The sequence below is a fragment of the Pectinophora gossypiella genome, chromosome 29 (assembly GCF_024362695.1).
Source record: "Pectinophora gossypiella chromosome 29, ilPecGoss1.1, whole genome shotgun sequence".
In the NCBI taxonomy this organism is placed as follows: domain Eukaryota; kingdom Metazoa; phylum Arthropoda; class Insecta; order Lepidoptera; family Gelechiidae; genus Pectinophora; species Pectinophora gossypiella.
Genome location: NC_065432.1, coordinates 2,876,473 through 2,897,675, shown reverse-complemented (window position 1 = coordinate 2,897,675; position 21,203 = coordinate 2,876,473). Strand labels below are relative to the sequence as shown.

General features: G+C 39.5%; 1 protein-coding gene across 2 annotated transcripts in view; it reads left to right on the top strand.

Annotated features, from left to right (window-relative positions):
- Positions 1–21,203, top strand: part of LOC126379420 (leishmanolysin-like peptidase) — a 254,652-nt gene that overhangs the window by 165,704 nt on the left and 67,745 nt on the right. The window contains exon 19 of one of the 2 annotated variants that reach the window (XR_007568329.1): positions 5,882–5,902. The exons of the other annotated variant lie outside the window; for it this stretch is intronic. The gene's annotated coding sequence lies outside the window, so the exon portion shown is untranslated. Of the gene's footprint in view, positions 1–5,881; positions 5,903–21,203 lie in introns of those variants that run through there. 2 annotated transcript variants of the gene reach the window in all.

The following is a 21,203-nucleotide window of genomic DNA, read 5'->3' as shown; positions in this document are numbered from 1 at the left end:
CTCACCCGGACCGGGAATATTCCCAAAATGGAAATATCACATCACAAAAGCACATCACTGATGCCATCCCATCCCAAAAGTGGCTGCAAGTTTAAGGTGAAGGATGCTTACCGTCAAACCCGTGAACATTGATACAGGGTGGTCTAATGATCTTAGAAGACGCTAATAGGTTGCTAACATTCATGCTCTTCATATCCCAGGATGCAAATAAGTCCACGAGACCTCGCTTCATCAGCTTAAAAGAGTGTCTTTTATCTAAAAAAAATATCGAAAAACGTTCATCATGAAATCAGAATCATTTATTCAACGTAATTATCATGGATAAACTTTGTTAAAGGTCAATGTAACATTTTTGAATTTACGTCATTTCGCAAGGTGTTATGGCTGAGGAGAAGAAATGACAAGAAACTGCAACAGCAACACATCTTTTAAATCAATGAGGGTACATTACAAGTTATTTAATAACTAGAGGAACACATTCAATACCATACGTTTTTATCATTTAGGTAATCATTAATCTTATAATAAGCTTTTTTACATAAAGTAAGCTTCACATGAGCTTTAAATTTATTTTCTGACAAATTTAAAATATTATATCTCGTATTTTATATATTAAGAAAACAACTTACTTTTGCAGATAATATTTAGTAGTAGCCTTAGTGCTTTGGTTTCCCATTGAAATAATCTGATTTGTATCTCATTAATTTGTCCCACCAATGAAAACTTCTCGTGATATGAAAGGTACGTTGTGTTCACAGAGAAAAGGTGAGCCAATCTGAAATGTAATGATTGAATAGAATTCTAAACTTTATTCCCAAAACAGTGAAGGTTACAAAAGCATTTACATAAATTAAGATTAACAATTTGTGACTAGTAACTAACACTGCCCAGGGAAATGGGACTGACTCAGCATATTGTTGCTAAGAGTATGGTACCAGTATCCACTCTCACGAACACTGATATTCTGCCAGTACCCATAAACTGCCTATATACGTCCCACTGCTGGGCACAGGCCTCCCCTCAATCAACCGGAGGGGGTATAGCATACTCCACCACCAAGCTGCTCCAATGCGGGTTGGTGGAGGTGTTTTTACGGCTAATAGCCGGGACCAACGGCTTAACGTGCCCTCCGAAGCACGGAATCATCTTACTTTTCACAGCCTCCGTGGTCTAGTGGTTAGAGCGTTAGGCTCACGATCTGGAGATCCGGGTTCGATTCCCGATGGGGACATTGTCGAAATTTGTGAGACTGTCCTTTGTTTGGTAAGGACTTTTCAGGCTTGAATCACCTGATTGTCCGAAAAAGTAAGATGATCCATGAAATAAAAAGGTTAAACGAAGGAAAATCTTTACAACGCCACCTATATTGTTTAGGCTGAAAAGTCCCTCACTGAAACTTCAAACCGACCTCCGAACAGTGTTGTGTCTGGGTCCCAATAATTTTGTCTGCACATCTGATAGCTTCAGCCTCCCAGTCAGGTACGGAGTGACCATGTCCTGGCAATGAACCCAGCGGAGAGGCAGATTCCTGGTCTTCTCGTCAGTCAAACGACGGTATTTTGAAAATATGCTGGAAGATTTTAGTCAGCATTATACAATACAATTACCATCTCCCTAGCATTATTTCGTTTTTCACAGGGTCCACTTACCTAACCTGAAGATTTTACAGGTCTGGTTTTTTACAGAAGTGACTGCCTGTCTGACTTTCCAACCCGCGAAGGGAAAACCAGCCCAATACAGGTTAGGTCATATACCTCCGAAAACGCATTTCTCGGGAATTTGGGTATCCTCACTACGTTTTCCTTCACCGCTGAACACGCGATAATCATTTATGATCCAAACATTAATTCGAAAACGAATTCGACAATCATTGGTTTAGACCTGTACTGGATTCGAACCTGCGACATCAAAGTGAGACGCAAGCGTTCTACAATAAAATACTTACAAGATTCTTTATTTTACAAAAAAGAACAATAAAAAAGAACAGCCGTAAATTCTGGTGTAACTACCCTACAAACATTTGGGGCTATAAAATTTTGGTGTTGCCCTCGATTTCTCTGTGATCCCATCATCAGATCATGACTTGCTCACAATGGGAGCACCTGGAAACCATACCCTTTTGAGTAAAAAAATAACTTTCCAAATCGGTCCAGGCGTCTTCGAGTAATCGAGGAACATTATATACAGGGTGTTAGTGACATCGTAACGAACACTTTGAGGGATGATTCAGGCCATGATTCTGAGTTGATACCAAGTGGAATTTTTCGTCCCAAAAGTTTGGAACTGAAAATAATTAAAAAAAACATTAAAATATTCATAAATTTTCCGACAGGAAAATCGACTTGATATCAACTCAGTATCATGGTTTGAATCGTCCCCCTCAGTATTTGTTGCAATGTCACTAACACCTTATCTACTTGTATGGCACCTGTATGTACTTATACAGGTGTAAATAACATGGAAACATATACTGAGGGGGATGATTCACCTCATTATTCTGAGTTAATATCAAGTGGAATTTTCTCTTGGAAACGTATAGAATTGAAAATATAAAAGAAAAAAACTAAAAAAAAACATTAATTTTGCGACGGAAAATTCCACTTGATATTAACTCAGAATCATGGTCCGAATCATCCCCCTGAGTATTCGTTACGATGTCACTAACACCCTGTAAGTATTTATAAAAGATCCCAAGTCCCAACTAATTGGAATCGGTGAAAAGACAAGATTTTATCTATTAAGTACCTGTAGAAGATTTTCAAAGGTTTCTGAAAAGGTATCGGCGGTGTCACTATGGGTAGCTCCACTTCAGGAGTCTTTCTTTCAGTTGCAGGAGACGGTGGTGTGGTTGTCTCAGGGGTTACGGCGATCGGGAGGCTCTGTTCGTCTTCAGAATATGGTTCCTCAGGGTCCCTCCATTCGTTGATCATGTGAGTAACCTGAGAGAGATACAAAATACTTTCAATTAATATCAAGTGGAATTTTCTGTCGCAAAATTCATGATTTTTAGGTATTTTCTATCTTCTTCTATTTTCTTTTGTAGGTATACTTTTGCGATGGAAAATTCCACTTGATATTAATTCAGAATCATGAGGGTAGTCACTCTTCTCAGTATTCGGTACGTTGTCACTAACACTCTGTATAAGGCGAAGGTTGTTAGTAGCGCTAGTAGAGGAAGACCTAGAAGGAGGTACATTGACCAAATTGGTGATGTCCTGAGAAAATGAAGGTTTAGTACTATCTAATTCCACTTGATATTAATTCAGAATCTTGAGCTGATCATCCCCCTCAGTATTCGGTACGGTGTTACTGACACCCTGTATAGTAAACACGATGTCAAATACCTGAGCCTGGGACCTTAGTGGATCTGCGTGGAGATCCTCACTCACTCCATCATCAGGGCTGACGTTCACCATCTCAATCAACAAAGCACCAGTCGTGGTGTCGGCATGTTCTGGAAAAATCGGTCAAGTGCGAGAATGACTCACGCACCGAGGGTGCCAAGGCCATTTCATTTCATTTCATTTGACTTTGCTGTTGACTATACTCGATAGTCAAATATACGTAATTGGTTAGTTTCCTAGGTCAGAGATAAATTATGAAATTCTGATTTCTAAACGAAGACAGATCTAAAGGTGACAATTCCATTGAACTTATTTATGAATTTTAATAAAGAAAAATTTAAAAATAAGTGTGACATTTTGTCACGTTTTTCTGACGTTTTGACGACACCCTCAGCTGAGGTTTGTGTCCCCCTAGCGCCATTGTTTTCCACGTGGGAGCCGTCGGCGCTCCTCATTTGTTCGACCAAGTAATGAAATCATATAAAGCAAATATACAATACTCCAGTAAGTACTTAAAAAAAAATCGACTCTGAGTCTGCTTAGCGAAAGCTGTGTAAGAGAAACGGCGGAAAACTGAAAGCGCCTCTAGGTAATAAAGTATATATACACTGACCAAGTGGAGTTCATACTAGACCATCACCAGCCCATTAACGTCCCCACTACTGAGGCACGGGCCTTCCCTATGGATGGATAGGGAGATCGGGCCTTAAACCACCACGCAAGCCCAGTACGGATTGGTGGTTATTAACGACTGCTAATGCAGCCGGGACCAACGGCTTAACGTGCCTTCCGAAGCACGGAGGAACTCGAGATGAAATCTTTTTTTTTTGTGGTCACCCATCCTATGACCGGCCTTTGCGAAAGTTGCTTAACTTCAACAATCGCAGACCGAGCGCGTTTACTGCTGCGCCACCGAGCTCCTCATATATATGCTAGATACTAGACGCTACGGAAAATTATACAGGCTGTTAGTGATATCGTATACAGGATGTTGCCACCATTTCTCTTGCAAAGCTTTCGCTATCCAGTTTCTACCAGTAGTAAGTATTTTTCTCGGCGTGACAACTTCCGGCGTCGTCAGTTCTGTCGTTGTTGTCGACTCTGTTGTTGTCCGTTTTGTTGTTGTCGTCGCTTTTGTTGTTGTTGTTGACAACTTTGTTGTTGTCGGCGTTACTGTTTGGAATCGTAACGGCAACGTTGTTGTTGTGTAAGTGTATTTTGTTGTCGGTTGACTTTTGCGTTTCTTTTTTTTACTTGTTGTTGGGCCTTCTGTTGTTGTAGTTCTTGTCCTTGAAAAATAAATACATAAATAAATTCACGCCCGTGATCCCTAACTGGGTAGGCAGAGATATAACATAACATAAGCTCATAACTCTCCCAATCGGGGTAGTCAGAGGTACATCCATCGCAAGATAAACTAAGGGTGGTTAGTAACGCCCATTATTAGCGTTAGTTATTTTTAACGTTATCGCATTATTTTTTACCTGTGGTATCACTACTGCAGCGCCCTCTGGCGAGCCACTTATCTTTTGGTTGCCAATTTCAAAATGGCTACAATCCGCGCCTTCTAACTTTTCCGCACCCGCAATTTTGTTTTTGTTTAAACCGCTGACGTTATTCAACCCCCTTGTGCCACAAACACACCTATTGTACACACAACAACTCAAAAATACATCATAAGTAACACTTCAAACATTCGAAAAGTGGTGAGTGATAGTTTTAGTTCCCGCGCGAACCCCTTGGTAAGTGATTTTACTTTTTTTGTAAACACTATTTTCATTATTATATTCCCGCCTAGCCTACGCTCAACGGCCACCAGGGGAAGCTGGTGCCCGGCGTAGCTAGTGGTATTAATAAACCAGTTGCGAGCTCATTTTGAATCCTTATTCTTAAGATACTACTTTTATGTATGATGTATTTTATTTATTTCAATACTTGTTTTGTATGTGTGTGTGTATAGTCTATTATTTATTATTTTAGTTTTCTTAGATTATGGTTAGGTTAGGTTAGGTTAGGTTAGTATATATGGATTATATTATATTGAGTATTTAATAATATAGTATGTACGTATAGTATTAAGTAAACTTTAGTTTTACTTTTAGGTATTTATTTTTTTGTTGCGCCATCCCGCATCCAAGTTTGTAAATGTTTATTTCCTTTTGGTGGTTGCCTGGAAGAAATTTCTCTAGAGCAATAAGGCCGCCCAAATTGTACAGTATTCATGTGTTAATGTCTGATTTTTTAAATGTAGTTCTGTGCAATAAAGTATATTTGATTTGATTTGATTAAACTAATCTCAGCGGAGACTGCCCTCAAGATCATACTCAAGTCCCTGTTTTTATAAAAGAACTGTCATATTGACATGATCTTGACAGCAGTCTCGAAGCTGAGATTAGTTTATTAATACCACCTTAAGTACCCACACGTCACCGAGCTCTCTGTTAGACCAACGTGATAGGTGGGTGAGTCGTATCGCCGTCTGTAATGGTCGAGCCGACTGTGTCAGTGTAAACTGCATTTCAGATTAATTAATAACTCATTGGCCCCGATTCCTGCAGACACCTCCTAATTTAACTTTAAGTTATACCTGTCATTTTCTCATCCGCCGAAAAGGAAAGGGACGGACGATTGTCAGCTCTTAATTTTAGAAAGAATGAGTAAATGAATGAATAAACTGGGCGAATCAAAAATCGAAATGAATGAATCGGGTATCTTGCTAGTATGCAAACCGTTTGACGTGTGCTGTCAACCTAATTCTCTCGGGTTATTGGCCAATGTAAAATTTTAAACGGTTGTTTTAGATTTGTGCTTAAAATTGACGTGTGTTCCATAAATTTTATGCTTGTCGATTACCCGTCCCTTTCCTTTTCGGCGGATAAGAAAATGACAGATATAACTTAAAATAAAATTAGATGGTATTTACAGGAATTAGCACCATTTTTGCAAGTCTGGCACTGGGATTGAACCGGTGCTCCCCGTTTGACAAACAAGCCGATGTACCACAGGAAGAAGAAACTACATTAATCAAAGGCAACTTGCAGCCACAATTTCTTTCACCGGGTGAGAGCCCTCAGCGCTCCCCATTTGTCCGGCCAAGTAGTTAATGCCATCTGCGGCATCTGCGGTAAGCCGACATGACGTGACATTTTAATTTAGGTATAAGTTTCTGTGTTCGTTTTTTTGCTTCTATGCTGTTCTGGGAGCAAATAAAAAACATAGAAAACGTTCAGCTGCTTGTCTTCCCGGGCATGTCGTAAAAACCGACAGAGGGATTGTGTCCTCTAACATGATGGACTAATGTTATGGGCGATAGGCTGATCCCTTATCACCATAAGGTTCATCATATCCAGCTTACGACATCGTATCAACAGTGGCTGCAAGTTGTCTTTGATTACTTGTGGCTCTGCCCACCCCATTAGGGATTACGGGCGTGAGTTTATGTATGAAAATGTATGAAAAGAAAATATTTCGTGTGTGCGTTGACTTCTGATGTGATGTCATTACAATGTATATATACAGGGTGTTAGTGACATCGTAACGAAAACTTTGAGGGATGATTCAGGCCATAATTCTGAGTTGATATCAAGTGGAATTTTCCGTCGCAAAAGTATGGAACGGAAAATCATTTAAAAAATGTTTCAGAATCTTTCTCAGAATCATGGTCTGAATCATCCCCTTCAGTATTCGTTACAGTGTCACTAACACCCATACCTACTTGTATGGCTACTGTATGTAATTGTATGGGGTGTAAGTGACATCGTAACGAATACTGAGAGGGATGATTCAGCTGATTATTCTGAGTTAATATCAAGTGGAATTTTCCATCGCAAAAGTATAGAATTGAAAATAATTTTAAAAAACTAAAAAAATAACATGAATTTTGCGACGAAAAATTCCACTTGATATTAACTCAGAATCATGGTCTGAATCATCCCTCTGAGTATTCGTTACGATGTCACTAACACCCTGTATGTAATCCGTGTCTGTGGTGTCCTAAATAATAAGTAAGTAAATGTTTCTTTCTTTCTTTCAAATCAACAATAAGTCACGTCAAAAAAAAAGAATCACCTTTTTGTGGGTCTTGTGCGTCTTGGTATGGTTCTTGGGGTTGCCAGTTTTGGTAATAATTCTGCGTGGTGTTGGAATCTCTCTTCGTCGGAATTCATTATTGGTGTTATGGGTAACTGTAAGAAATATTCATCTATAATCAGTGGTCCTTATTAGAATTTCGACTTTTGGGCAGAAAATTACATTTTGTAGCAAAAATTGTTACTAAAACAAAGTAATTTCTTAGCAGAACTGTTTTAGAATATAAAAGTTTGTTTTACTATTAAAACTATTTGCAAAACGCAGGTATTTTCACCAAAATAAACAAAAGAAAGCTCGTAAATTTTCTAGGACGGTCTATCAATCAGCTGCTTGACACAAACCCAAAGCTACTGTCAAAATGGCGGTGCTCAACCAAAATAACGCGACTGCATTTTAGCTATGCATGTTTGGCATATTTGCCGAAGGCGATTCAAAAAGATCCAAGATCTAACTTACTTACTTTTGAATTATCCAAATAATCAGCATTTGCGTTGATCACTTTCGGGTTCTCAATGTCTAGGACTTCTAGGTAGTCCGGATTGTGTCCTTTGTCTATGAATTTGTCTCGTAACTGCTCTTGCAGTTGGAATTTGAGGAAGCTAATTCTGTCACTCACTGGTACCTTCTTGGCTTCATTGTGCAAAGCTGTGTTGATCTGTACTGAAACCAGCACACAATATAACACGTTCCGGGATACCTGACATTGTTTTAGATTTACGCGGTTAATAAAAAACAAAAACAGGTAGACAGATATGTCTGCCCGTAGAAAATTATAGATTCAATCTCATCAGTCATCCCGTGATCATGGCACTTGCAACAGTGTCGAAATATCGGGAGTCTCATATCCCTGCTGTAAACGCTTTTTTTTTGACCTGAATTATTGTAGATTTGCCGCAGATGGCATCAACTACTTGGCCGGACAAATGGGGAGCGCTGAAGACTCTCACCCGGGACAACGTTTATGACAACAGGCCTGAGGGTGCCCAGTTGGGCGCGAACCTCGGCCCAGGGCGTCTGAGAGGAAAAATATTTGAAAGAATTAATCGACCCTAGTGGGTCGATAGCGATAAGCGTTTGACAGTGCAGGACAGTGTACTCGTTTTGAGCACCCTTCCCCTAGCAATATTGCTTTCTTAGATGAATTGCTTCGATGTAGCCATTTTAACCCCCCTGATAGTTTTCAAGTTTATACTGTTTGACAGTTTCTTTGTTTATTGAAATGTGACGTCACTAGGGCTTTTTGGTGGGAAACGGGAACGGGACAGTTGCTTTCTTCATTGAATAATCTAAATAATTAATACGAAGTGGTGTTTTGTGGTTAATGATCGCATTAAGTTAGTCGGAAGACATTCGCGAGTGTTATTATATCGGAGTATTCAATAAACAAAGTGTATCTGCCTATTTTCGCTTCGTGGCAGGAAGCCGCTTCATAACTCGAAAGTTTATGCGGACTTTTGAGTTAATTCGTTTGGGGTTCGGAGTAGGAGTCTACTCCGAGGGTGGGGGCTTAGGTTTCATCATCATCACCTTTCATCATTTCATTAATCATCAAGAAAAAAAATACGTAAGACATGGCTGTATGGGCATAGTTCCCTTTGCTTTACCCTTCGGGGAAAACAAAAAAAAAAAGTGAAGTCACTAGGCTAAATGTCACGTGACCAACAGTTTTCGCGCGCAATTTGATATTAATGAAGAAAATTGCGCGCAATTTAATCGATGCGCTTAATACGAGTATAAATGCAAGAAAAGAATGAATGAATGCATTTTCTAAATTGATCCGACTGGGGATTGAACTTGGGAAGTCTGGTTTAGTGGCTGTTGTTTGCATGTTTAGGTCGCTAGCTAACTTTAAAGTCACGCAGACGGACTACATTTGAACTGCAAGTAACGGCATAACTGCAATCCAACTGTAATCAGCGGTTGCAGTTCGATTACAGTTGGATTATAGTTCGATTACAGATCGGTTGCAGTTTTGATGCCAACCGCACAACAGTTGCACGCTAGCTGCAATGTTGCAGCTGGCTTGCAGTTCAAATGCAGTCTGTCTGTCTGTGTATGTACAAATAGTCTAGTACTCACGAACTACGCTAAGAATCACAAAACTTAAAAACATTTTAACAATAAATGGTTAAAAAATTAAATACGGAAGCTATGAAATTGTGCATGCATTAAATTATATTTGCATTCTGATGTTTTAAAGATATTTCTCTGATATTGGAGGAACGGTCGTTATTAAAAGTTTTCATGCGTTTATAAACATTTTTTTAATAAAATATTCAGTGTTCAAACTCGTTTGGTATCAGCTCGCGCGCCACGGCCATTTATATTATAACATAACATTGCGCTCACGATGGACGACGTCGGACGTCGGTCGTCGTGTCGGACGACGCCCAGTGGGTAGGCCCGCTACAAGGTGGACCAACGATCTGGTGAAGGTCGCGGGAAGCCGCTGGATGCGGGCAGCGCAGGACCGATCGTCGTGGAGATCCTTGGGGGAGGCTTATGCCCAGCAGTGGGCGTCGTACGGCTGATGTTGATGATGATGAGCTCACGACTATACAGGGTGTTAGTGACATCGTAACGAATAACGGGGGATGATTCAGACCATGATTCTGAGTTAATATCAGTGGAATTTCCCTGTAGGAAGATTCATGAAGTGTTTTTAATTATTTTCAGTTCGATACTTTTGCGACGGAAAATTCTACTTTATCAAGAAATGATATCTTAATTCAAAAGGTCTGTATCATTCCCGTTTTCGTTACGATGTCACTTACACCCTGTATAACATAACACATGAGACGACTATACCCCAATGAGCTATTTCCAGGGTCCTGTTTAATAAAACTTACAATTGTAAATTACAACGACAGTTTGATGTTTTAAACTATATTTTAAACCTAGTGCTTTTTAGTCCTTTTTAGTCCTGGCAGATGCGGTTTCCGAATACATCCCGCTCAGGGACGGTACTGAAAAGTATCGGCGTCCGAAGGCCGTAATATACGATTCCGACGACCCGATTACTTTAGCCATAGAGGCGGCCAATCAGCTCGCGACAATAAACACTTCAGAACCCCAATACCGACCCCACCGGCGTGGTCGACGATTTCCCTCATTCAGCGCTTATGGCTATCGGCCCACTAGGGTCTATTAATTCTTTCTTCCTCTCAGACGACGCCCTGAGCCAAGGTTCGCGCCCAATTGGGCACCCTCAGGCCTGTTGTCTTAAATTTTGTGCCAGGTGAGAGCCTTCAGCGCTCCCTATTTTTTCTGGCCAAGTAGTTAATGCTATCTGCGGCAAATCTACAATAAGTCACGTCAAAAAAATAAAATTGGTAGAACCTATTTTTAAACCTGCGCCTCGGCCGCGGGAGTTCTTTCGTGTCACAAACTTTATTTTAATATGGTGTTTTTTAGTTCTCGTTTTGTAATTACACTGCTCGATTCTATAGGGATACAATAAAATACTAACTCCACAGAAAACGTAACAAGTTTATTGAATATTAACTTTATAGATGTTCAAATCTAAAGTTTTCTTCAATGTAGATATTTTATAGGCTGATCTGCAGATGTCGGGTGTCACTTCTTCATATTCTGGAAAGAAATTTTTTTACGTTATTGTAGACTTTCCGCAAATGGCTTTAACTACTTAGCCGGACAAATGGGGAGCGTTGATTCTCGTCTCACCCGGTACAAAATTAAAGACAGATTTTTTGGAGTTGAACGCGAACATCGACTCAGGGCGTCGTCTGAGAGGATAATATTTTAAAAAATAATCTACTCCACCATCACCGTCCGATCCATGCTTCGGAAGGCACGTTAAGCCGTCGGTCCCGGTTACTATTTACTGATGTACTTAAGTGAGTAATCGTTACATGAGCCACGTCATGGGACTTTAATGACTCAATTATAATAACCCTGACACCAGGGTTGATGAGGCTGGTATTCCACCTCACAACCAACACGAGAAGAAGATTGTTTCTCAAAACTTACCACACTCATAGAAGTGTTCTTAATTTTATTTTTTCTCAAAACTTATATAGTTCCTACATTGTTCCTACATTTTATTGTTTCTCAAAACTTACCACTCATAGACGTGTTACATAGTTATAGAAGTGTTCCTACATTTTATTGTTTCTCAAAACTTACCACTCATAGAGTGTTCCTACATTTTGTTTCTCAAAACTTACATAGTTATACGTATAGAAGTGTTCCTACATTTTATTGTTTCTCAAAACTTACCACTCATAGAAGAGTCCCTACATTTTTTTTCTGAAAACTTACCACTCATGGAAGTGTTCCTACAGTTAGCCATGTCCATGTAACACTGGTTCTTGAAGAGTACAACGTGGTTGTCCACACTGCTCATGGCGCAGATTGACTCCTGGTCTTCGCTACAATGCTGCGGGCAGCCACTTCTGGTGTACATCACGTACACTGTACACCATTTCGCTTCCACGATGTCGTATTCTGAGAAAAAAAGATTCAGGGTGGTTAATTCCTTGCTCTCATCATCATTAATTTAAGAGCCGTGCTCTTGTCGGTGTAGATGTTTGTCGAATTTGTTTTCGAATTCATGTTTGGATCATAAATGATTATCACGTGCTCAGCGGTGAAGGAAAACATCGTGAGGAAATCCACATCCCCGAGAAATGCATTTTCAGAGGTATGTGACCTAATCTGTATTGGACTGGTTTTCCCTTCGCGGGTTGGAAGGTCAGACGGGCAGTCGCTTCTGTAAAAAACCGAGGAAGACCTTGAGTTCGCTTGAACTGAGGATGGAGTCAAGGAAGCTTGGAGTTAACATCTTGAAATACCGATGTAAGTTTTGGACTCACTGATAGCTCCTCTGAACCCAGAGCAGAAGTTATGCAAAGCGAGATGGCAGCCGCTCTGGAACCATTTGAACTTCATGGTGTTTCTGTTGACGCCGCAGGATGTCTTGTGGTAGTCATTGCAGTGCCACGGATCACAATAATCCTGCCACATAGGGTCGAATTTCTGGCGAAAGCGACTCTCCCATTCATCATTCATAGTCGGACGGAAAAGCGTTTTGGTATCTGAAAAAAAAAAAAATACATTACAAAACTTTATTGCTCGCACCGGAAGTATAAAATTACAGAAACAAAAGATAAATCTAACTGCAGATCGTGCTCTAACCCCCCCCGTTCTCTGTCTGTGCCCAGCAGTGGGATGTATATAGGCTGTTTATCTACCTATACAGGGTGTTAGTGATATCGTACCGAATACTGAGGGGGATCATTTACACCATGATTCTGAGATGATATCAACTGGATTTTTCCGTCGCAAAATTCATGATTTTTTTTAGTCTTATTAAATTATTGCGATGAAAAATTCCACTTGATATTAACTCAGAATAATGGTCTGAATCATTCCCTTCTTTCTTTACGATGTCACTAACACCCTTTATGTTTAATATCTGCTGGAATCGGCATCATTGGAGGTGTAAAATATTATAAATTGAACAATTAAAAACGTACTCTTCAATCTGTCTCTGATGTATCCTGGGTTGTTATACTTCGGTTGAGTGCTGAAAAGGAATATAAAAACATTTAAAGATAAAATTGTTACCACTTAGCAAGATTTACCGCACGATTTGTTACCCGACATGTTGATAGTTTTGTTTAAAGCCTCGTATCCACTAGGCAACAATTAACGCGCAACACGCAACGCTCAACACGTACGGCAACCGCGCGGGTTGTTGTTTGTTTATCGTTAGTTGAGCCATGGTATAAGCAAACCAGCTCTGCTCAATCTTATGACAAGCCGCCATTGCTAGCCCTTTGATGGCGTAAGTGTTGCCATTTAATTGGTTTCTCCAACATTCCAAGGACGTAAATTTTATTATTGATAATTAAGTGAATTACTGACTAACATATTCAACATATTTAGTCACGCGCAACAAGTTGGGCAACGGTGCGCAACAGCGCAACGTTGCCGAACTTTTTGCGCGTTAATTGTTGCCTAGTGGATTCTAGGCTTTAAAAGCCTCCGGGACACACTCTGTGTTCAAGCAATGTTGGTGACGGGTTAGTAACTGTTCGTGTCGTGCTCCTCCGTGCTTCGGAAGGCACAAAACAATGTTATACTAGGTTACTTACATGTGCTGCTCATTGTAGCTCGCAGTTTGAGGTTTGACATCTGTAAATTAAAGAAGAAAAAGATCACTGGGTAAAAGTTACCCTGATACTGAGATTTATTAACACTTTCAAGGACAGAACGTCTACTGACGTTTTGATCCTATTATTACCTATTATGAACCATGATTTCAGTCCGTGAAAGGGTTAAAAAAAGATTTTACGGCCTCCATGGTCCAGTGGTTGAGCGTTCTACTCACGATCCGGAGGTCCCAGGCTCGAATCCCGGTGGAGACCAATCACAAAAATCACTTTGTGATCCCTAGTTTGGTTAGGACACTGCAGGCTGATCAACTGATTGTCCAGAAGTAAGATGATCCGTGCTTCGGAAGGCACGTTAAGCCGTTGGTCCCGGTTACTACTTACTGATGTAAGTACGTAGTCGTTACATGAGCCATGTCAGGGGCCTGTGGCGGCTCAATAATAACCCTGACACCAGGGTTGATGGGGTTGGTATTCCACCTCACAACCCACACGATAGAAGAAATTTAAGATAACAGGCTTGACGGTGCCCAGTTGGTTATCTCGGCTCACGCGTCGTCTGAGAGGAAGAATATTTGAAATAATTAATCGACCGAAGTGGGACGATAGCGATAAGCGCTGAAAGACGAAAATTGTCAACCACGCCGGCGGGGTCCTTACCTCGGTTCTGAAGTGTTTGTTGTCGCGAGCTGATTGGCTGCCTCTATGGCTAGAGTAGCGACAATTGGGAAGTGTATTATTATACTTACATTTGAAAATTAAAACACAAAAAACAAAGAAAAGAAGAATTCCGTGGTTCATTTCGCTGGTAGCTTCCAAGTAATGACATCAGCATCATGTCAATGATACTCATAATTTTATTTCCAATTTGACTGATTACTGCCTATCAAATTCCATAATTAAACCATTCAATCAAAAAAAGTTAACGGCTGAAACCACGTTTTATGTGGAGTAATTATTACTTGATCTAATTACAGATAGGATCAACATCATCAGCCCATTAACGTCCCCACTGCTGGGGCACGGGCCTTCCCTATGGATGGATAGAGTGATCGGGCCTTAAACCATCACGCGGGCCCAGTGCGGATTGATGGTTATTAACGACTGCTAATGCAGCTGGGACCAACGGTTTAACGTGCCTTCCGAAGCACGGAGGAGCTCGAGATGAAAACTTTTTTTTGTGGTCATCCATCCTATGACCGGCCTTTGCGAAAGTTGCTTTACTTCAACAATCGCAAACCGAGCGCGTTAACCGCTGCGCCACCGAGCTCCTCACATTATTTTTAATAAAATGGGCTAATAATGAATAGATATTACTTATACTCATTACTATGTATATAGTAAACAAATAATAGAGGCGTCCTCTCTATACTCACACCTTTCAAACACATGTCCTTCTTAAAAAAAGGGATAAAATTTGTATTTACTTAATACTTACTTAAAAAATAAAACTGAGTTTGTTTATAAACGGTGACTGATTTTAATCACGAAAGAGATTTTAATTCGATCGGTTTTCTTATGTTTATTTTGTAATTTTGGTAAAAGTATAATTTGAAATTCGAAACAAAAATCGATTGGGTAGTTTCCTAGGTCAAAAATAAATTATGAAATTCCTATTACTAAATAAAGACAGAATTTAACGGTGACAAAAAACGTTTAAATTTTTTCTAAGTATTTAAGCATTAAGTACATAACTTATTTATGAATTTTAACAAAGTAAAATGTAATAAATAAAAAATAAAAAATAAAAATATTTTATTTCAGACTAAGATTGTCCATAAGATGTTAGTAGTAATAAATAATAAGTGCGACATTTTGTCACGTTTTCCTATGACGTCACAGGTTGCTTTTTATAAAATTTTCGTGTTTTGACGTTTTAGTAAAAAGTTACTGATTTGACTAGTTGGAAACTACCCTATTGTAAGTTTTATTCAAGGATTTATAAAAAAAGAACAAAATGATTTTGAGTGTTGTGACCTTTATCTTGACTTGTGAGTACTTACTTACTGGTGCTAATTTTATTTTAAGTTATATCTGTCATTTTCTTATCCGCCGAAAAGGAAAGGGACAAGCATAAAATTCGCAGAGGCTACAATTAAAATTTTATGTGATAATAGGTAAGATATTTGATAAGTTTAGTATCTAGGTATATAAGTACAATATTGTAAATATTGAAATAATAATTTAAGTTTATATTAACTTATGTGTCTAAGTTACCGCCTTGGGCATATGCCTGTATGGTAACTTATATAGTTGTAATTATTAGATAAATAAATAAATATTGAAATATTGAAAATTTAACGGAACACACGTCAATTTTAAAATTTTACATTGGCCAATAACCCGACAGAATTAAGTTGACAGCACACGTCAAACGGTTTGCATACCAGATTTCGATTCGCCCGGTTTATACATTAATTTACTCATTCTTCCTAAAATTAAGCGCTGTCAATCATCCGTCCCTTTCCTTTTCGACGGATAAGAAAATGACAGGTACATATAACTTAAAGTAAAATTAGGTGTCTGTAGGAATCGGGGCCGATAGCAACCTAATGACTGTCTGTCTGACCTATCAACCCGCGAAGGGAAAACCAGCCCAATACAGGTTAGGTAACATACCCCCGAAAATGTATTTCTCGGGAGTGTTTCCATTTTTCAGTGCTGCCAACCTTACCATCAATAAGCGACGTTCACAAATCTAAGTACGACAGAAACGAATATATAAACCGGCAAATTGCGGCTGATCTTAAGAAAAGCGTTCAGCAGCTTCTACGACACCCCCTTGGAGAAGGAGACGTGTCAAGAGAGACCCAAGGTATAGCATAACTGCGGTAAAAAAAAGTAAAAATTATTTATTTACCAAATAAAGTAAAATTAAAGAAAGTAAAATTAATTAGAGGAAGACCGAGAAGGACTTACGATGACCAAACTGGAGATGTCCTTAGAAAAGGTTCAATACGATCTACGCTGAACCGGCGTGCGTGTATGAAGCGATTGATGAATGTGGAGGAAGCAAGAGAAGTGTGTCAGGATCGAAGCAAATGGAATTCTATAGTCTCTGCTTACCCCGGTGGGAAATAGGCGTGAGTGTATGTATGTAAAGTAAAATTAACACAAGTTAATAGCGGGCCCTGCACTAGGGTTCCCCCTGTATCGCAGTAGCCCTATGGTATAACAATTTTTGCGTAAAGATTAAAAATATGAAGTCCTTAGGAGACTCAGGTAGATACATACATTGTTATAAGTTTACGCGGTTATTATCATAATTAAAACACGTACATAATAACGGGTTCCCTATCTCCCTATCCATCCATAGGGAAGGCCCGTGCCCCAGCAGTGGGGACGTTAATGGGCTGATGACGATTATGACGAATAACGGGTTCTTACCGCGTTTAAAGTAGGGATATGAGACTCCCGATATTTTGACACTGCGGTTTGTCGTAGTGAGTTTGGTGCGAGTTCAGATGGTTCCGAACATTCCGATATCAAATGCGTAAACACGCGGCAAAGAAAGAGGGTAGACAGACATGTCTGCCAGTAGAAAATTATGGATCTACCTCATCATCAACCCATTCAAATTCAAAAATATCTTTATTCAGTAGGTAACATAGTTACACTTTGAATCGTCAATTTTTACATAAGGAACGTCTCATCCGCCTAAAACTACTGCAGCTTCTCACAACCTGTATAGCCGGGGAAAAGAAGCTGCAAGAAAAACCTCGGCACAGGGCCATAGACGTTCTTTAAAAAAAACCCATAAAATATTGGTATACAATTGAGTAATTTAGCTGCCTAATATCAGTTCTCAGACAGTTAATCCCATGCATTCATACCTTCTAAATAATCACTAACTTTATAATAACCTTTTTTGTAAAGTTTCTGTTTAACTACTGTCTTAAAACAGTTGAATATCAAGTGGAATTTTCGGTTGCAAAATTCATGCTTTTTTTTTTAGTTTTTATTTACTTATTTATTATCAATTCAATACTTTTGCCAAGAAAAATTCCACTTGATAATATCTCAGAATAATGAGCTAAATCCCCACAGTATTCGTTACGATGTCACTTACACCCCGTACGGTCACGAGCATTAATATACACACTTTGGTACCATGTCACATTAACTTTTTTGACAAATTGAACTGTAAGTCTTACTAAATGTCAAATATGTTAGTGCGACAGAATCCTAAAGTGGGTACATTATATTACTCATGACTGTACTAGTACGTACAAGTAGGTATGGGTGTTAGTAACACCGTAAGATATTCGTTAGCATTCTGAGGGGGATGATTCAGACCATGATTCTGAGTTGATATCAAGTGGAATTTCCTATCGGAAAATTCATTTAAATTTGTGTTTTTAAATTATTTTTCGTTCCATAATTTTGCGACGGGAAATTCTCCTTGATATCAACTCAGAATAATGATCTGAATCATCCCCCTTAGTATTCGTTACGATGTCACTAATGTGCTGTAAGTATATTATATCCTTTAATCAAATATCTTTGTGTGCGTTACGCCAGCCAGATTTTGTCGAAAGTCACCGTTTTTTTGAAGGTCTTTAATTGTTGTGCTGATTTATAAATTTGTATTGCTTATGTTTTTTTAGTTATTTGGCGTAACGTTACCGCAGCCAGATGTTTTGTTAATTAAAGTGTTTATTGATATAAATTTTAGGTAGATAATGGCCCCGATTCCTGCAGACACCGCCTAATTTTATTTTAAGTTATAACCGTCATTTTAATATCCGTCGAAAAGGAAAGGGACGGATGATTCACAGCTCTTAATTTTAGGAAGAAAATGAATGAATAACCCGGGCGAATCAAAAGGTACGTCGCTGGTATGCAATCCGTTTGACGTGCTGTCTACTTAACCGTGTCGAGTTATTGCATAAGCATAAACAGCCTATATACGTCCCACTGCTCGGCACAGGCCTCCCCTCAATCAACCGGAGGGGGTATGGAGCATACTCCACCACGCTGCTCCAATGCGGGTTGGTGGAGGTGTTTTTACGGCTAATAGCCGGGACCAACGGCTTAACGTGCCCTCCGAAGCACAGAATCATCTTACTTTTTCGGACAATCAGGTGATTCAAGCCTGAAAAGTCCTTACCAAACAAAGGACAGTCTCACAAAGTGATTTCGACAATGTGATGTCGAAAAATTTTAGACGGTTGGTTTAGATTTGTGCTTAAAATTGATGTGTGTTCCATAAATTTTATGCTTGTCGATTACCCGTCCCTTTCCTTTTCGGCGGATAAGAAAATGACAGATATAACTTAAAATAAAATTAGATGGCATTTACAGGAATTAGCACCAATAAGTACTCTGAACGAGGCAAATGTTGCCACAAAATTTGAAGAAACTGGATTTCTAATTATCTACTATAAAAAAACGGTGACTTTTGACAAAATCTGGCTGGCGTAACGCACACAATATCTTTTGTAACATGTTACAGAGGAGGTGGAGTTAATAACTCCATTGAATGATGGTTATAAGGATGGCATCGTCCGTCTGGGTATCACGACTACCAGAGAAGCGACTACTCGGCCTACTACGACTAAAAAAACAACTACAACGACTACAGGTTAAAATAACTATAGTCTTTTTTTAAATAAAATCAATCAAATCAAATCAATTACTCACTTACATCAGTAAATAGTAATCGGGACCAACGGCTTAACGTGCCTTCCGAAGCACGGATCGTCTTACTGGCAATAAATTTATTTTATTCTTATTCTTATTCTTATCAGCCTGTAATGTCCTAACCAAACTAGGCATCACGAAGTGATTTTTGTGATATCTCCCCAAAGGGAATCGAACCCGGGGCCTCCGGATTATGAGTCCAACGCTCAACCACTGGACCACAGAGGCCACAGGCATTATGTTACTTAATGCTCTTATAATAATCTACATTTCAGAAAGCGTTTTCAAACAACATGCGAACGTGTTCAAAGAAACTGAATCAGAAACTCCTCTCCCGTTCCCTGCCAACCCCCTAAGCGACGAGGTGATGATAGCCACCCTCATGAAAGAGCAAGGTTTGTTGAAGAAGCACAAGCATCGTGGGAGTAAGAAGAAAAAGAAACATGAAGAACAAACTGAGCTGGCCACCACTGCCAAATCTGTCGATATATTTTATAGGTGAGCAATTCATCTTCTCTCGTATGGGTTGTAAGGTCCATTCTTCTTTTTATCGTATGAGTTGTGAGGTGAAATACCAACCTCATCAACCCTGGTATCGGGGTTATTACTGACCCACCAAAGACACATGGCTCATGTAACGACTACATACTCACATCAGTAAGTAGTAACCGGGATCAACGGCTTAACGCGCCTTCCGAAGCACGGATCATCTTACTTTCGGACAATCAAGTCATCTTCTCTCGTATAGGTTGTAAGGTCAATGACTGACCTCATCAAACTTGGAGCATAGAATAAGGAATAATACTATGTATAGAACGACAACTCTTTTACCCTCTCCAGCGGCTGAGCTAGGTTTACCTCACCCCCGCTCGGTATAACTCGTTAGTGAAGACTCAATTCCAAAGTCTAGAACACAGACGAAGGGTCTGTCGGTTTTAAATAGGATACACTTCGGTGAGTATGCGCAGGAACTTCACGAGTTAAGTGATAAAAAAAAAAACACAAACATTTTCATGAATTTTCCGACAAGAAATTCCATTTGATAACTCGGAATCATGATCTGAATCATCCCGCTCAGTGTTCGTTACCTGTCACCTAACACCCATTCCTACTTGTATACTACTGTATGTATTTGTACAGGGTGTATGTGACATCGTAACGAATACTGAGAATGATAATTCAGTTGATTATTCTGAGTGAATATCACGTAGAATTTCCCATCGCAAAAGTATAAAATTGAAAATAATAAAAAAAACATGAACATCAATTAAAGAGCCACGCTCTTGTCGGTGTAGCATTTTCCATTCCAGTCTATCAAAGGCCAATTCCTTGACTTCCCTATAAGACACGACGTCAACCTTTTCTTTAATCTGTTCCATGTAAGCTCTTCTTGGTGTTTTTCTTCTTTATAAAAAAAAATACTAAACAAAAGTCATGAATTTTGCAACGGAAAATTCCACTTGATATCAACTTAGAATCATGGTCTGAGTCATCTCCCTCAGTATTCGTTAAGAAAGAAAGAAAGAAAGAAACGTTTATTATAAATGTCACTAAGATCTATTATTTTAAAAAAATGTGTAAGTAAGTACTTACAGGAATTAGCGCCAATTACCATGTCATTGAGGAGCTCGGTGGCGCAGAGGCAAACGCGCTCGGTCTGCGATCGTTGAAGTCAAGCAACTTTCGCAAAGGCCGGTTATAGGATGGGTGACCACAAAAAAAGTTTTCATCTCGAGGTCCTCCATGCTTCGGAAGGCATGTTAAGCCGTTGGTCCCGGCTGCATTAGCAGTCGTTAATAACTACCAATCCGCACTGGGCCCGCGTGGTGGTTTAAGGACCGATCTCCCTATCCGTCCATAGGGAAGGCCCGTGCCCCAGCAGTGGGGACGTTAATGGGCTGGTGACGATGACCATGTCATTCGCACGCGTACTGTTACCATCAAACTTTTCAGGCGTTTAACAGAAGACGAGGCAAGGGATCTTCCACTC